This window comes from Hypanus sabinus, chromosome 4, assembly GCF_030144855.1.
Source record: "Hypanus sabinus isolate sHypSab1 chromosome 4, sHypSab1.hap1, whole genome shotgun sequence".
Taxonomy (NCBI): Eukaryota; Metazoa; Chordata; class Chondrichthyes; order Myliobatiformes; family Dasyatidae; genus Hypanus; species Hypanus sabinus.
The window spans coordinates 149,861,405-149,875,852 of NC_082709.1; the positions used below are offsets into that span (position 1 = coordinate 149,861,405).

At 42.5% G+C, this 14,448-nt stretch overlaps 1 long non-coding RNA gene across 1 annotated transcript in view; it reads left to right on the forward strand.

The window, feature by feature from the left end:
• LOC132393314 (uncharacterized) overlaps nucleotides 1-14,448 on the forward strand; it is a 121,173-nt gene that overhangs the window by 34,184 nt on the left and 72,541 nt on the right. Inside the window, exons 4-6 of the long non-coding RNA XR_009511835.1 lie at nucleotides 4,518-4,628; nucleotides 6,207-6,347; nucleotides 7,978-8,475. This is a non-coding gene — a long non-coding RNA (uncharacterized LOC132393314). The remainder of the gene's footprint in view (nucleotides 1-4,517; nucleotides 4,629-6,206; nucleotides 6,348-7,977; nucleotides 8,476-14,448) is intronic.

The window sequence follows — 14,448 nt, forward strand, 5'->3', positions numbered from 1 at the left end:
GCCACCTCCTATGGGATCCCACCTCCAGACACATCTTCCCCTCTCCCCCCCCCCACTCTTGGCTTTCCGCAGGGATCGTTCCCTACGTGACTCCCTTGTCCATTCATCCCCCCATCCCTCCCTACGGACCTCCCTCCAGCCACTTATCCCTGCAAACAGAAGAAGTGCTACACCTGCCCCCACACTTCTTCCCTCACCACCATCCCAGGCCCCAGACAGTCCTTTCAGGTGAGGCACCACTTCACCTGCGAGTCAACTGGGGTGATATACTGTATCCGGTGCTCCCGATGTGGCCATTTATACATTGGGGAGACCCGCCGCAGACTGGGAGACCGTTTCACTGAACACCGGCACTCAGTCCTCCAGCAGTGGCGGGATCTCCCTGTGGCCACACACTTCAATTCCACAGACCATTCCCACTCCGACATGTCTGTCCACGGCCTCCTCTACCGTCAAGATGAGGCCACACGCAGGTCGATGGAGCAATACCTTATCTCCCACCTAGGTAGCCTCCTACCTGCCGGCATGAACATCCAACTCATAGACCTCTGTTGATACCCCTGCCCCCCCCCTTACCCCATCCCTACCTATAATTTTAGTCTGGTTCTCTTTCTCTCTCTTTCCCCCCCTCACTATAATCTCCCCCCAGCCCTACCTTTCTTTCTCCTTTATTTCCCATAATTCTCCACCTTCCCCCCTAGCCCATTTCCCTCCTGCCTATCACTTCCCAGCTCTCTACTTCATCCCTCCCCCCACTTCTTATCCCCCCTCGACCATCCCATGTTACTTCACTGATGAAGGGTTTCGGCCCAAAACGTCGTTATTACCTCCTCCCATAGATGCTGTCTGGCCTGCTGAGTTCTGCCAGCATTTTGTGTTTTTATTTATTTCCAGCATCTGCAGATTCACTCGTGTTGCTTTTGTTTTCCTGCTTTAGTTTATCGGCTAGTCTGCCCACACGTTTAATCTTTTCCCTTCTTGTAGCTTTTTTAGTTGCCTTTTGTTGGATTTTAAAATCTTCCCAATCATCCAAGTCACTCACTTTTGTTATCTTATATGCCCTTTCCTTGGTTTTTGTGCAGTCCTTCACTTCCTTTGTCAGCCACAGTTGCGTTCCCCTGCCATTTGAGAACTTCTTTCTCTGTGGGACAAACCTATTCTGCGGCTTGTGAACTATTCCCAGAAACATCAACCATCTCTGCTCTGCTCTCATCCCTGCCAGTATCCTCCTCCAATCTACCCAGGCAAGCTCTCTCATGCCTCTGTAATTCCCTGTATTCCACTGTGATACTGATACACCTGAGTTATGCTTCTCCCTCTCAAAATGCAGTATGAATTCAATCACTGCCTCCTAAGTGTTCCTTTACGCTAACCTGACTAATAAGGTCTGGATTATAATACAACACCCAATCTAAGATGGCCTTTCCCTGACCAGTCGCAAGCACAAGCTGCTCCAAAAAGCCCCCATCTCGTAGGCATTCAACAAATTCCCTCTCTTGCGATTTGACACCAACTTCATTTTCCCAATCCCCTTGCATATTGAAGTCCCCCATTACAATTCTGACATTACCCTTATTACAGGCCTTTTCCAGCTCCCTTTGCAATCTCAATCCCACAACTTGTCTACTATTTGGCGGCCTATATATGATTCCCATAATGTTTTTTTTATTCTTACAATTTCTTAACTCCACTAACAAAGATTCAACATTCTCTGACCCAATGTCACCTCTTCTAAAGATGTAATTCCATTTCTTGCCAATAGAGCCACACTACCACCTATTCCTTCCTGCCTGTCCTTTCGATACAAAGTATGTCCTTTGATGTTAAGCTCCCAACTATGACCTTTCAGCCACAACTCAGTGATGCCCACAGTGTCATACCGACCGATCTCTAATTGTGCCACGAGTTTGTCCACCTTATTCCGAATGCTGAGCTCATTTAAATACAGCACCTTCAGTCTTGCCGTCTTCACCCTTATGAATTTTGGCTCTGTGGTATAACTTAACTGTCTGCAGTTGTACACATCGTTGGTTTGTCTTTCCTTACATTCATATTACACCCATCACGTACTTGTAAGTCTGCTGGCTCATCCTCAGCTCTATCATTGTGGTTCCCACCCCCCTGCCGTATTAGTTTAAGCCACTCGCAACAGGTCTAGCAAACATCCCTACAAGAATATTGGACCCCCCGGATTCAAGTGCAACACATCCCTTTTGTACAGGTCCCACCTGCCCTAGAAGAGGTCCCAATGATCCAGAAATCTGAATCCCTGCCCCCACTCCGATTCTTCAGCCAAGAACTTACCTGCCACCTGATTCTATTCCTATCGTCACTGTCATGTGGCATAGGTAGTAATCCTGAGATTACTACCTTTGAGATCCTGCTTCTCAACTTCTTTCCTAGCTCCCTGATTCTTTTTTCAGACCCTCCTCCCCTTTTCTACCTATGTCATTGGTATCGATATGTACCACGACTTCAGCCTGCTCACCCTGCCGTTTCAGGAAATTGTGGATGCGTCCAGAAACATCTCGGACCCTGGCACTTGGGGAGCAAACTGTCACTCGTGTTTCCACAGAACTGCCTATCTGTCCCCCTGACTACAGAGTCCCTTCTTACTTCTATCATCCTCTTCAGTTCCCTGCCCTTCACAGGGCCAGACTCAGTGCCAGAGACACGGCCGCTGTTGCTTTCCCTGAAGAAGACAACCCCCAGAACAGTACTCAAAATGGAGTGCTTATTGTTGAGGTGGATGTCCATGGGGGTGCTCACCACTATTTGACATTCCCCCTTCCCTCTCCTGACAGTCACCCATTTATCTGGTTCCCCTCGGAGTCAAGACCCTTTTGTACAGGTGATACCTTCCTTGGAAAAGATCCTATTGATCCAGAAATCTGCCACATATTCATCTGTACTGTCATCCTATTCTTGCCCTGGCTAGCAGGTGGTATTGGGAGTAATCCGGAAGTGACTACCTTGGTTCTGCTCTTCATCCTCTTCCCTAACTCCCTATACACACTGCACAGGACCTCTTCCCCCTTTCTACCCATATCATTGGTGCCAATGTATACCCTAACCTCTGGCTGCTCAACCCCTCCCTGAGAATCTTCTGCAGCTGCTCTGAGATATCCAGGACCCTAGGACCTGGCTTTTCTTTGACAGCCACCTAATCTGCTGCCTGGCCTATCTATCGAGTCTCCTATCGCTACCACTCTGCTGGGCGTTACCCTTCCTTGCTGAACCTCAGGGCTGGCCACAGTGCCACTGGCCTGGCTGCTGCTGTGCCCTGGTAGGTTATCCCCTCCCAGCAGTATCCTTCATACATGTTGCCGAGGTGATTGGCCACAGCGGAACCAAATGTGGAGAAGCAAATCCCCTGAAATATTCAGAGAACTTATTTATTTAAGTGAGCCAGACCAACATTGTTCAGTATGAAATTACACAACTGAAACCCTTATTATTACTGAATGAATTTTAGTGTCAAAGACTGACTTATATTAGTTCTTAGAGTGGTAGTTGTTGGTTGTGTTACTATACCTGGTTCAGTGTCTCACTTGTAGAGAACATGTTGATTTTTCTTGCCTCTGCTTTTCAATCATATATTAATGGTTTTTTTTAACTTAGAATGGTATTTTAAAAGAGCAAAGAGTTGTCATGCTCTTCCTGACCTAAAACCAACCATCAGGGTTTGTGTTAGTATGACTCCCAGCCCTGTTGATCTTGATGTGCTTTTTGCTTCCCTGTTGAACGGGGTACAATGTCAGAAACCAAAAACAACAGTTCAGCGTGATTTTTGGCAGTGTTCTTCAGTCCATTTTGTTGATGAATGTTGAATGAGGGCCTCAGTAAGGCCACTCCAGTTGTTGCCCTGGTAACTAATAGTGCCACTCCAGTTGTTGCCCTGGTAACTAATAGTGGAAAGAAAAAATAAATTCAATCTGGTGAACAATGGTGATAATTCCTCGTGTTTGTGATAATGACTCTCTACGGTTTTACAAGACTACAGACGTTAGTTCAACAACTTTGGATTGCTTGATTTTTAATAGTTGTGGCTGATGATGCTTGTACTTATTAAATCAAACCATCACTGTGGTAAATTTGCTCATTTTACATGATTTATTGGATTTATGGAACAAGTCACTTTTCAAAGACTAGTTGTTCTGCAAATGGTAAGTTTATACCATTCACTTTGTGTACGCTTGAGCACAGACTAAGGTGAGATAATTTTATTCTTTTTTGTTATCTTCAGAATCAGGATTAATACCACCAGCATATGTTGTGAAATTTGTTAACTTTACAGCAGTAGTACGATGAAATACATGATAAATATAGAGAAAAAACACTCGGTTATATATACGTCTGTTAAATAGTTAAGTTAAAATAAATTGTGAAAAAACTCCAGAAATAATGTTCAATGTCCATTTCGAAATGGGATGGCAGAGGGGAAAATGCTGTTCTCGAATCGCTGAGTGTGTGCCTTCAGGTGTCTGTGCTTTCTTCCCGACGGTAACATCATGAAGAGGGCATGTCCTGGGTGGTGAGGATCCTTAATGATGGACGCCGTCTTCCTAAGGCACCGCTCATGAAGATTTCTTGGATACTACGGAGGCTGATACCCATGATGGAGCTGAGTAATTTTACTAGTTTCCGCAACTTATTTTGACCTTGTGCAGTAGCGCCCCTCACCCCTCCCTACATACCAGACAGTGCCGCAGCCTGTCAGAATCTGCTCCGTGGTACATTTGTTGAAGTTTGGGTGTTTTATTTGACAAATCAAATCTTTTCAAACTCCTAATGAAATATTGCCCCTGTCTTGCCTTCTTTATAGCTGCATCAATATATTGCATCCAGGGTAGGTTCTCAGAGATATTGAATCCCAGGAACTTGAAATCATTCACTCTCTCCACTTCTGAACCCTCTATGAAGACTGGTCTGTGTTCCCTCGTCTTACCCTTCCTGAAGTCTGCAATCAGCTCTTTGGTCTTACTGATATTGAGTGAAAGGTTGTTGCTGTGACACCACTCAACTAACTGGTATATCTTGCTTCTTACACCCCTTCTTCACCATCTGAAATTCTGCCCACAATGATTGTATCATCAGCGAATTTATAGATGCTGTTTGAGCTATGTCTAGCCACACAGTCATGGGTGTTGAGAGACTAGAGCAGCCGGCTAAGCATGCATCCTTGTAGAGCACCAGGGTTGATCGTCAGTGAAGTGGAGATGTTATTTCCAATCCGTGCAGACTGAGGTCTTCTGCTTACGAAGTCTAGGATCCACTTGCAGAGGGAGGTATGGAAGTCCACATTCTGTAGCTTTTCTGTCAGGACTGTAGGAATGATGGTGTTAAATGCTATGTAGTAGTCAATAAAACCATTCTGGCACGGGTATTTCCATTGTCCAGGTGATCCAAGGCTTAGTGGAATGCCATTGAGATCTGCTGTATACCTATTGTGGCAATAGGCAAACTGCAGTGGGTCCATATCCTTGCTGAGGCAGGAGTTGATTCTAGCCGTTACCAGCCTCTCAAAGCACTTCATCACAGTAGATGTGATTGCCACTGGGTGATAGTCATTGAGGCTCACGCTGCTCTTCTTGGGTATTGGTGTAATTGTTGCCCCTTTGAAGCAGGTGGGATATTCTGACTGTAGCAGTGAGAGATTGAAAATGTTGGCACAGGTTTTCAGAGCCTTACCAGGTACTCCATCAGGGCCTACTGCCTTATGAGGGTTCATATCACTTGTTACACCATTCAAATTCAGTTAGTCATTATCGTCTAATGAGTCTAATGTTTTAATACCTTTTGATAATGGACTTGGCACAGCAGTGATATCATAGGTTCAATTTGGGAACATGCAGCTCAGCACTAGAGAAGGAGAGAAGTATTGCTGGAAACTATGCGGATTTACCTGGTTAATTGTGTATGTGAGGGTGCAGACGATGCTGTCAGTTTGACCTCACAATAGCAGCAAAACCCAATGCTTTATGTTATTACTGCAACAAATTCAGAGCCCAGCATTGTGAGGCCCGGGGACTTTTGCTTGTCCAGTGCGTGTTGGAAGTAATATCAAAGCAGAGGAGGCTGAACTCAGTGCTGTCATGCTCTGCTAAAGATGACAGTTAATCAATGATATATGTTTTCATAATTCATCTGCAGCTTGCGCACAACTTTCTAAGTGCTCTCACTTCAGTCCAGTCTTTCCATTACAGACATATTTTAAAGGTCCTTCTCTGTGGTGAGAAGAAACTTCTGAAACAAAGGACTTTACTGGCCTTAAACCTGCTTATGGCTCTAACTGCTAATCGGGAGCTGTTCAGAACAATGAAGAGGGTGCCCCCTTATATTTTCAGGTAGGATTGTCTCACTCGTCATAACACAAGTCCCAAAGCAGTGGTTTGGCAACTTGTATTATGCAAATATCCCTATAAGCAGCCTGAGAGCCTTCGCTAAACTCATTTGCTATGGTAGCACATTGTTGTGTAAGTCAGGAAGTTAGAAGGTTTGCATTATCAGATGCCCGTCTTTAAGTGCCACTGAAACTAGGTCCCACACACCTGTTTTGAATGCTAAAAAGATCCCCTGATAGTACTTAGGGAAGAGGAGGGGGATTAACCTAACTTCCTGGTTTGCATTTGGTTGCAACCACCCAATAAAAATAACACATCATGATATACCCTGCACCTGTTACAGTCACTCCTTTTGCAGTTTCATGTCACTCACATTCAAAGAGAGCTGCCTGCCATATAGTCAACACAACAATTGTATGTTTATTCAAAAGCAGCTTTGTTTTCCCTCTCTAGCCTCTGGATTCAAAATCAGTTTTAATGTAAACTCCTCAAAAATGATTGTGTAGAGTTTGGTCAGCTCACTTTTAATACCATAAGTTTTAATTCCCTTATCACTTTTAGTAGAAGTTAGTGTCTTAAAAAATAAAAGTAATTCACTTTAATCACATATTCAAACTTTGACTGCATTTGCAACTCCTTCCTCTGATTCAAAACAATTTGATTTGATTTTATGTCTTTCGTTCTCGATCATGTCCAGATGGCTGTACTTTCCATTATTCCTCTTATTTACTTTTGCTCAAATATTTAATGTTTTTTTTCAGATTTCTTGACCTTCAGTTTTTCTGTCTCTATCCGCATCCTAAGCTATCTAATATAACCAAAATTTTCAAATTCTATGGCTGAATGTTGTTCCCAAGCAGTAGGAGTTCTCCTTACATGGACTGGAGATTGTTTAGTTCCCTACCCTTTTCTTCCCATCAAGAATAAATGCACAGTTCAGATACAGTTTCATAAACTATAAAGATGTCCAATAATAATATTGATTTGAATCCAAAACCATTATTTCTTTAAGCATAAAGAGTTGCATTGGAATAAATAATATCTTAATTAATATGAAGCATACATAGTGGCAAGACTAATGTTGACTTATTGCCAGCAGTAAGAAACTGTAGTCTGAAATGAGCTGAGGAACAGATACTTGCACATAGGAGGGTCCACTCCATTGTGGGACATCTTTAAGTCCAGCAGTTTAAAACTCTAAATGGGGGTGCAGTGTCTTATTTAACTTTATTTAAAGTTGCTTCAATTCACTTTTGGGAAGGGGTGTGTTCTATAGATTTTGGAATGGCTTTCAGATGTGAAAACTGGTTAAAAAGCCTTTGATGCTGACAAATGTTATCTGGGGTTTCTGGAGTTGGAGTAGTGGAAATTTTAAACACAGTGGGTGGGGTCTGCTGGCAGCTAATCTGGGCGCAGATCAGGCCCAGCACAATCCAAGACATTATATTTAAATATGGTGTGCTTTCTCTTAAATACTGATCAACTTAGGACTTTTTCTCAACCAGTTTGTAATGAGATTTTTTGATTAAATAACATGTTCTTTCAGCACCATAGTATTTGTTTTTAGTGAACATTCATCTGTCAAGTGAGTAAGCTTGGTAGCCTGATTTTCCTTTCCACTTTTGTCATTCAGTGATTTACAGGAGTGTAAGGAGCATCCAGATAAAACACAAGGCTTCATCAATTTTGTTTCAAGTTTTCTTTCTCCAAACCTCAGAAGGATGGCTCTGTACCATAGAGGAATGACATCTTGCAATTTGCACACATACCTCAGCTGTTAGAGAATTTTCACTTCACTACGATTCTTGCTTTCTTCCAAGTGAGTCCGCACTGTGGACTTTTCATCTCATCAACATGATTGATCCGAATTTAAGCCCTGGAGGATTCAAGAACTTTTTTTCTAAGTTTCTTTCTACTCATGATTTACAAAGAGTTTTATCACATTATCCTTTTTTTGCTTCCCCCTCTGGAATCATTTCTACATCTGTGCAAGTAGTAATCGGTCTAATTCACAGAGTGTATCCGGATAAGGTCAGCAGACTTTTTCCTGAGTGAATCCTTGCACAATGAGCCTCAAAGAAGATACTGGAATTACATCAAACTTTGAATCTGTTTTAATTGAGAGATTCAGGTGAGCCCAATGCTTATGACTGTTACATTATAAACACATTTTGTATTGATAATATCAGCAAACTGTATTGTGATTTCAATATATGTAATAATTACTGTTTTATAGCTGTTACTTTGATACAGGTTGTGAACTGTATTCAAATGCTGTAAAAATGGCTCAGGTGTTTGCAGGGAAGCGGTCTGTGATAAGCTCCAGGAGCCTCACATGCTTTTGACTGCACCCTACAAATGGATTTCATTTCGATGTCAGTGGTCCATAGAGAATGCCTAATTACTTAGAGTGTTATTATTTTCAGTTCTGAAAGGAACAACAGTTACACCCTTGAACTCAAAGATTACAGCTAAATTTTAGCAGCTAAAAAAGGGGAATGCTGAAAATAGACTTAAGTTTGTACGTGTTTTCCATCAGATTGTACTGCCAAGTGGAGTCCATAGGGAAGTGTTCCAAAGTGCTGTCACAAACAGTTTATTAGCACAGTGTCTGAACTTTGTATTGTGCTCCAGAATGCTTCTCATCCCGTGGAAACATATCTACAGATGTTGGAAATTCAAAACAACAAAAAAACTTTTTGGTTCTGCTTAAGCTCCAGCAGAAAGAGTCCAAGTCGGACCTCGGGTACTCTCTGTGTGCAGTACACATATCCACTCTGTGTTACCCTGTGAGTTTTCCGTGGATGTTCTGGTTTCCTCCCAGTTTGCTGTGTTAAATGGCCATTGTGAATTATCTCCATGGTAGTTGGACTATAGGTGAATCCAGTGAGTGTCAATCTGCATGTGTGAGAAACAACAGGGATTTCTCTGTGAACCAGCATAGGCTTTAGGGAAAAGTATCCTCCTTAGTGGGTCAAGCAGCAAGAGCTGTGTGAGACATAGGATTCACGTTGCAAGTCAAGGACATTTCATCAGACCACTAGGTAACATGAACAGATGGTGACAAATCCCAGTCTCTTATCACTTTAATCTACTTTCAACCTGAGCTTCTAGTTATGGGTCACTGAGACCTGGTCTATTTACCACAGACACCCCCAGTCACTGGAAAAATGTTAATCACCACTGTCTCCGCAAAGTCCTATAGATTCACTGGGAAGCTGAATGTTCTCCTTTCCCGGGGTAACATTCCCTGTATAGAGGGCTGAGTTACTCAGTTGAGCAAACCCCGACCATTCACATGGCCCACACCAGATTGCCGAGTCCGTGCTCTGTCATGGGAAGAAATTATCATGGGTGGGGGGGGGGGGGTAACCAGAAGATGGAGGGTTCAAAAACATAGTCAAAGAAATGTACTGTCCCTATTGCCCCCTGGAAATCTCTAACCTGTGTGCACTTGAAGTGCACAAGGAACATGGGGGTTGGTATTACTTGCAGGCTCCCCAGCTGATGATCCATCAGTGAGCACCTTCTCCACATGTGGAAGAGCCTTCTGTTCCCGCATTGGTCTCATCACGCAGAATTCGATTGGAGACGGTGAAGCAGTTAGTGGAATGCTGTACAGCTCCATCGATCTCCGATTTGGATTCAATTTCCACCACAATCTGTAAGCCGTTTGTACGTTCCCTCTGTGACCGCATGGCTTCCCCCCCATTGCTTTAGTTTTCTCCCACTTTCCGAAGATATACGTGTGACCCTCAGGTTCTGTCGGCTGCGGGAGTCCAGGGAAGACAATCTCCAGCTCCACCAAACGTATGAGATTGAGAAGCAAAACCTCCTGTTGGTGTGGATGCTGTGTGATGTGTTCCCCATGACAAATCAGTGCCACAAGATAACGGACAGTACCCCATATGCAATTAAACGATTTAGCTTTATAATTCTTAATTTGACTAAAGGGTTCGTAAAGTAAAACAAAAAGAAGAGGACCCATTTCAATGAAACTGCCTAACGTACTCAAGCTGGAGCTCACAGTTTCCCTTCCCCTTGTCCTCCATCGATTTCCCCGGGCTTCGCCGACTCCTGACCCCACTCCAAGTCCACTCCCTTTTGGTGTCTACGACCTCTCCATTCTGACATCTTCTCTCTCCATCTTCCACCAAATAAAAGACCCAGATCACCTCGGTCTCAGGCACAGAACAAGAAAGAAACACTCCCTTCATTGGACGGCGCATATTCCAAAGCCCCCGGTATCTCTAGCCATAACCCAAACACTGCTGCTACAGAGAGACCATTACATTAGCAGTGAAACCTTTCCCAGAGTGTTACACATAGTTAGGCTTTCTAAAGGTTAGTGTTAGTGAGCGGTAGGCGTGCCATGTTGACGCTGGGAGTGTGCCATGCCTTCAGCACACTCTTCGGACTCTGTTGGTCATCGACACAAATGATGCATTTCACTGTATGTTTTGGTGTATGTGTGACAAATAAAGCTAATTGTTTTTATCTTGTCTTCAATCTTGAAAAAGGAGAAAAAGACTTTAATACTCTATCCCACTCTCACTCTGGTTTCCTGCGTGATCCTCTCCCTGGGCTTGTATGCAAACTTGGTTTGTTAGTTAACTCCGCTATAGCCACGTGGCTCAGTGGTGACAAGGCCACCTTTCATAAACAATATACATTTAGGGTCAGTATGTTTTTGGGCTCAACCAGGCAGGAAAGTTGGGGCGTTCTGATTAAGGAACATTGATTGTTGCGAATGCTGTGTAAATACTGATGCATGCAAACTTATCATTTGCCAGAAAATTAATAGATTGTACACTGATATAAAATTATAAAGAAATTTATTTACCAAAGTTACAGGTACAGCAAAACAATAAAAGGGCCCATTACAATTAAACCAGTCCAATGTGTGCATAAATGTTGGAGCTCGTTTCTGGAATAGTTGGGGGTGTTTCACTTTACTCAAGCACTGGACCCATAATCTGTGTGAAAGCACCTGCCACAGCCTGAACTTCCCCCAAAGACCATCTCGAATGAATCGGCTCTCTCAGGAGTATTGGCCCTTCATTCTAGGAGCGATTCATCTGCACAAAGTACTCCTTACAATGGGGTCTCTCATTCTGCAGCATCTTCCCTTGTGCCCGGCTCTGCAGCTCCTGCCAGTGGAACCCAACACAGACTACTGTCCTTCAGAAATCTCTTCCAACCCACCCAGCTCTCTGGAACCATCTCTCACATCCCCAATCCTGATTGGCTGATTCAACTTTCCTAAGTTGAACAACATTGCTCATCATCCTTAGCTGAAAGCAAAACACTCCTACCAGCAGGATACACTGGTTTTACAGAATCGGCTAACTTAAGATACCTCACAGAGTACAGTAGAAATCTTAACCAGGGCATTACCCCTATCTTTGACTTCCTACCTTGCTTTAAGAATGCCCACTGCAGGCTTGGGGAATAATATCTGATCTTTCATATGCGCATGTTACTAATCTTGCAAATTAATGTTGAATTTGACCATTTTAAGGAAAAACTTTTTCTCCGTCCTCCATAGATTTGGCTGGACTTTTTTGTTTCAATTTTCCTCTAAGTGGCATTATTTACAAAGATTGTTACCTTCACAGATGTGGTCTGCATGCTATCATAGACACTTCCTTTGTTCTCTCCATCCTTTTCCTCTTTGCAGCTTAAAGCACTTTTGTTTTCTCACTTTTTCAATTTTGAAAAAGAATCCTTTACCTAAGAAAAGAACAAGCTATTTCTCTTTCCAGTGAAGTTGCTAGGCCGGCTTACTGCTTCCATTATTTTCTGTTCTTGCTTCATGAGTTTGAACATGCCACATCCCTGAATCCATTGCTATCTAGAGAAGGAGATTTGTCTGAGGAGGTAGGAAATGTTAGTTGTTTCTCCATTTTGAAGGCAGTAAAATTTGGAAAAGAGCATTACAAATCACTTGCTTTAGAGATACAGTATCTTCTGTGGCAGCTGCAAGACTTAATAGAACTGGGCATGCCAATGGATTGCTTCCTTTAGATTCATACTTGTCATTGTTATAACCTCTCTCTTCTTTATTGAAATAATTAACATATTGTTAAAATCTGACTATTTCACCTTGCATCACAGTATTCAACTGCTAAAAGAGTACAGAAGAGTGTAGCTTTGTTATTCAACTAATGGTTCAGAGGCTTGGACAATAGAGGTTTATTTCTGGGTCAGGATCATAAGTGATGAAGAAGGAAATTTGAAGAAGGTGTGTTCCTCAACCTTAGAAAGCCTGTGTCCTTCTAAGAACTGGAGATGTATAGTTTTGGAGGTACTGGTGACAAAACCTGGAAAATGGGAAATCAAGCAGTCATTGGTTGAATGGGAGTTTGGAGAATTTAAATTTAACCAATTCACTTATTCTGTTATAAAAAGATAATAATCATCATAAAAATGGGTCATTCAGATATATCATAGAAACCAGTATTAAGCTGGTTTAATTTGCTCCAGGTGATACTGAGGAATAAATTGGTAGCATGTTTTATAGAAACATAGAAAACCTACAGCACAATACAGGCCCTTCAGCCCACAAGGTTGTTCCGAACATGACCCTACCCTATAATAGGTCATTTTGCCTATCTGCTTGATTCATACCGAAACTGCAATGTCTGCTATAAAAGCATATCGAGATTATATCATTTGGTGCATTTGTTTCTTACACTTACCCATGCTACATAGTTTTCCCTTTAAAACTAAAATAAGCCTATGGAAACAAAGCATAGGAAGTTCTGCTTTGATAGGTATGTCTCCAGAGTTATAAATTTAGTCAGTTGTAAATTCAAACAATCTACTGGTGCTCTTAGTCACTAAGATCGTCTGAACTGCAAAAGCAATTCACAACATCTGTTTCAGGGTACCCTCATTTCCAAGGGTCTCAATGTCATTTACTTGACATTGTGTTCCTGACCCATGTCGTGTCCAGTGAGGCCCCATCGTGTAACTCAGATCCATGCTCCCATTCATAGTTTTGCTTTCAATCACCATCTTCTTGTATATATACCAAATGATGTTCTGAACACTTTGACCAATGTCACCCATCTTCACCATGTAGTTCCTGACTCCTACAATCCATCCATAGCTTCAACTTTACAATCCTCATTTGCCAGTGGCCAGAGCATTACCGTGGGTGGCTGAGCTTCTAACTTTTTCTGCACCTGCTGCGTTCTTTCCATTTCCTTCATTTATCTTTTTGTGTCAGACTGTGCTGCCAAACACAACCATATTCAGAATTAGAATCAGATTTATTATCACTGGCATGTCTGGCATGTGTTGTGACATTCACTCTTTTGGAACCACAATGCAATGCAAGACATAAAAATACTATAAGTTACGATAAAGAATGCAAGATAGTGTTCATGGACCATTTAGAAATCTGCTGGCGGAGAGGAAGAAGCGGTTTCTAAAACATTGTGTGTGGTTCTTCTGGCTCCTGTACCTCTTCCTTGCTGATAGTAATGAGATGGTGAGGGTCTTCAATGATGGATGGTGCCTTCTTCAGGTACCTCCTTTTGATGATGTCCTTTTATTGAAGAGTGGAGAAATGCACCCACAGAATGACATTGCAGCTCATGAATGAAATTTGCCGTCAACACTGCTGACATAGTGCCTCCTATCAATGAGTGATCCATATACATATCAATTATCATCCTTACTGGACAACCAGGTACATAGCCAAGACTTTGTAGGCCACATCTACAGTGATAAATTCTGCATGGTGTGCTTGCAGCATGGTCTATGGGTGTCCCCATTATTGCTTTCTGATTTGAACTCTACTGCCCTTGTGATCCAGGGTTTTCCTGCCACAGATACTTTCTGTGATTCTACAATCAATACTAAGTGCTAAGTAGGGGGATATTACCTTCACTACTCTTGTTTGCTTGCTTGATGCTCACACTCAGGAATTGTAACCCATATGAAGCTACCTCAAAGCTACTTCTAAAAGGTAATTTTCATTCTGATATCCCATTTATATGTTCTCACAAATGTTAAGTGTTCTATTAAATAGTTTTACTTGCAATTCTTTCATCATTCAGTATGAACATAATGCCAGATTACAATTTCTAATCTA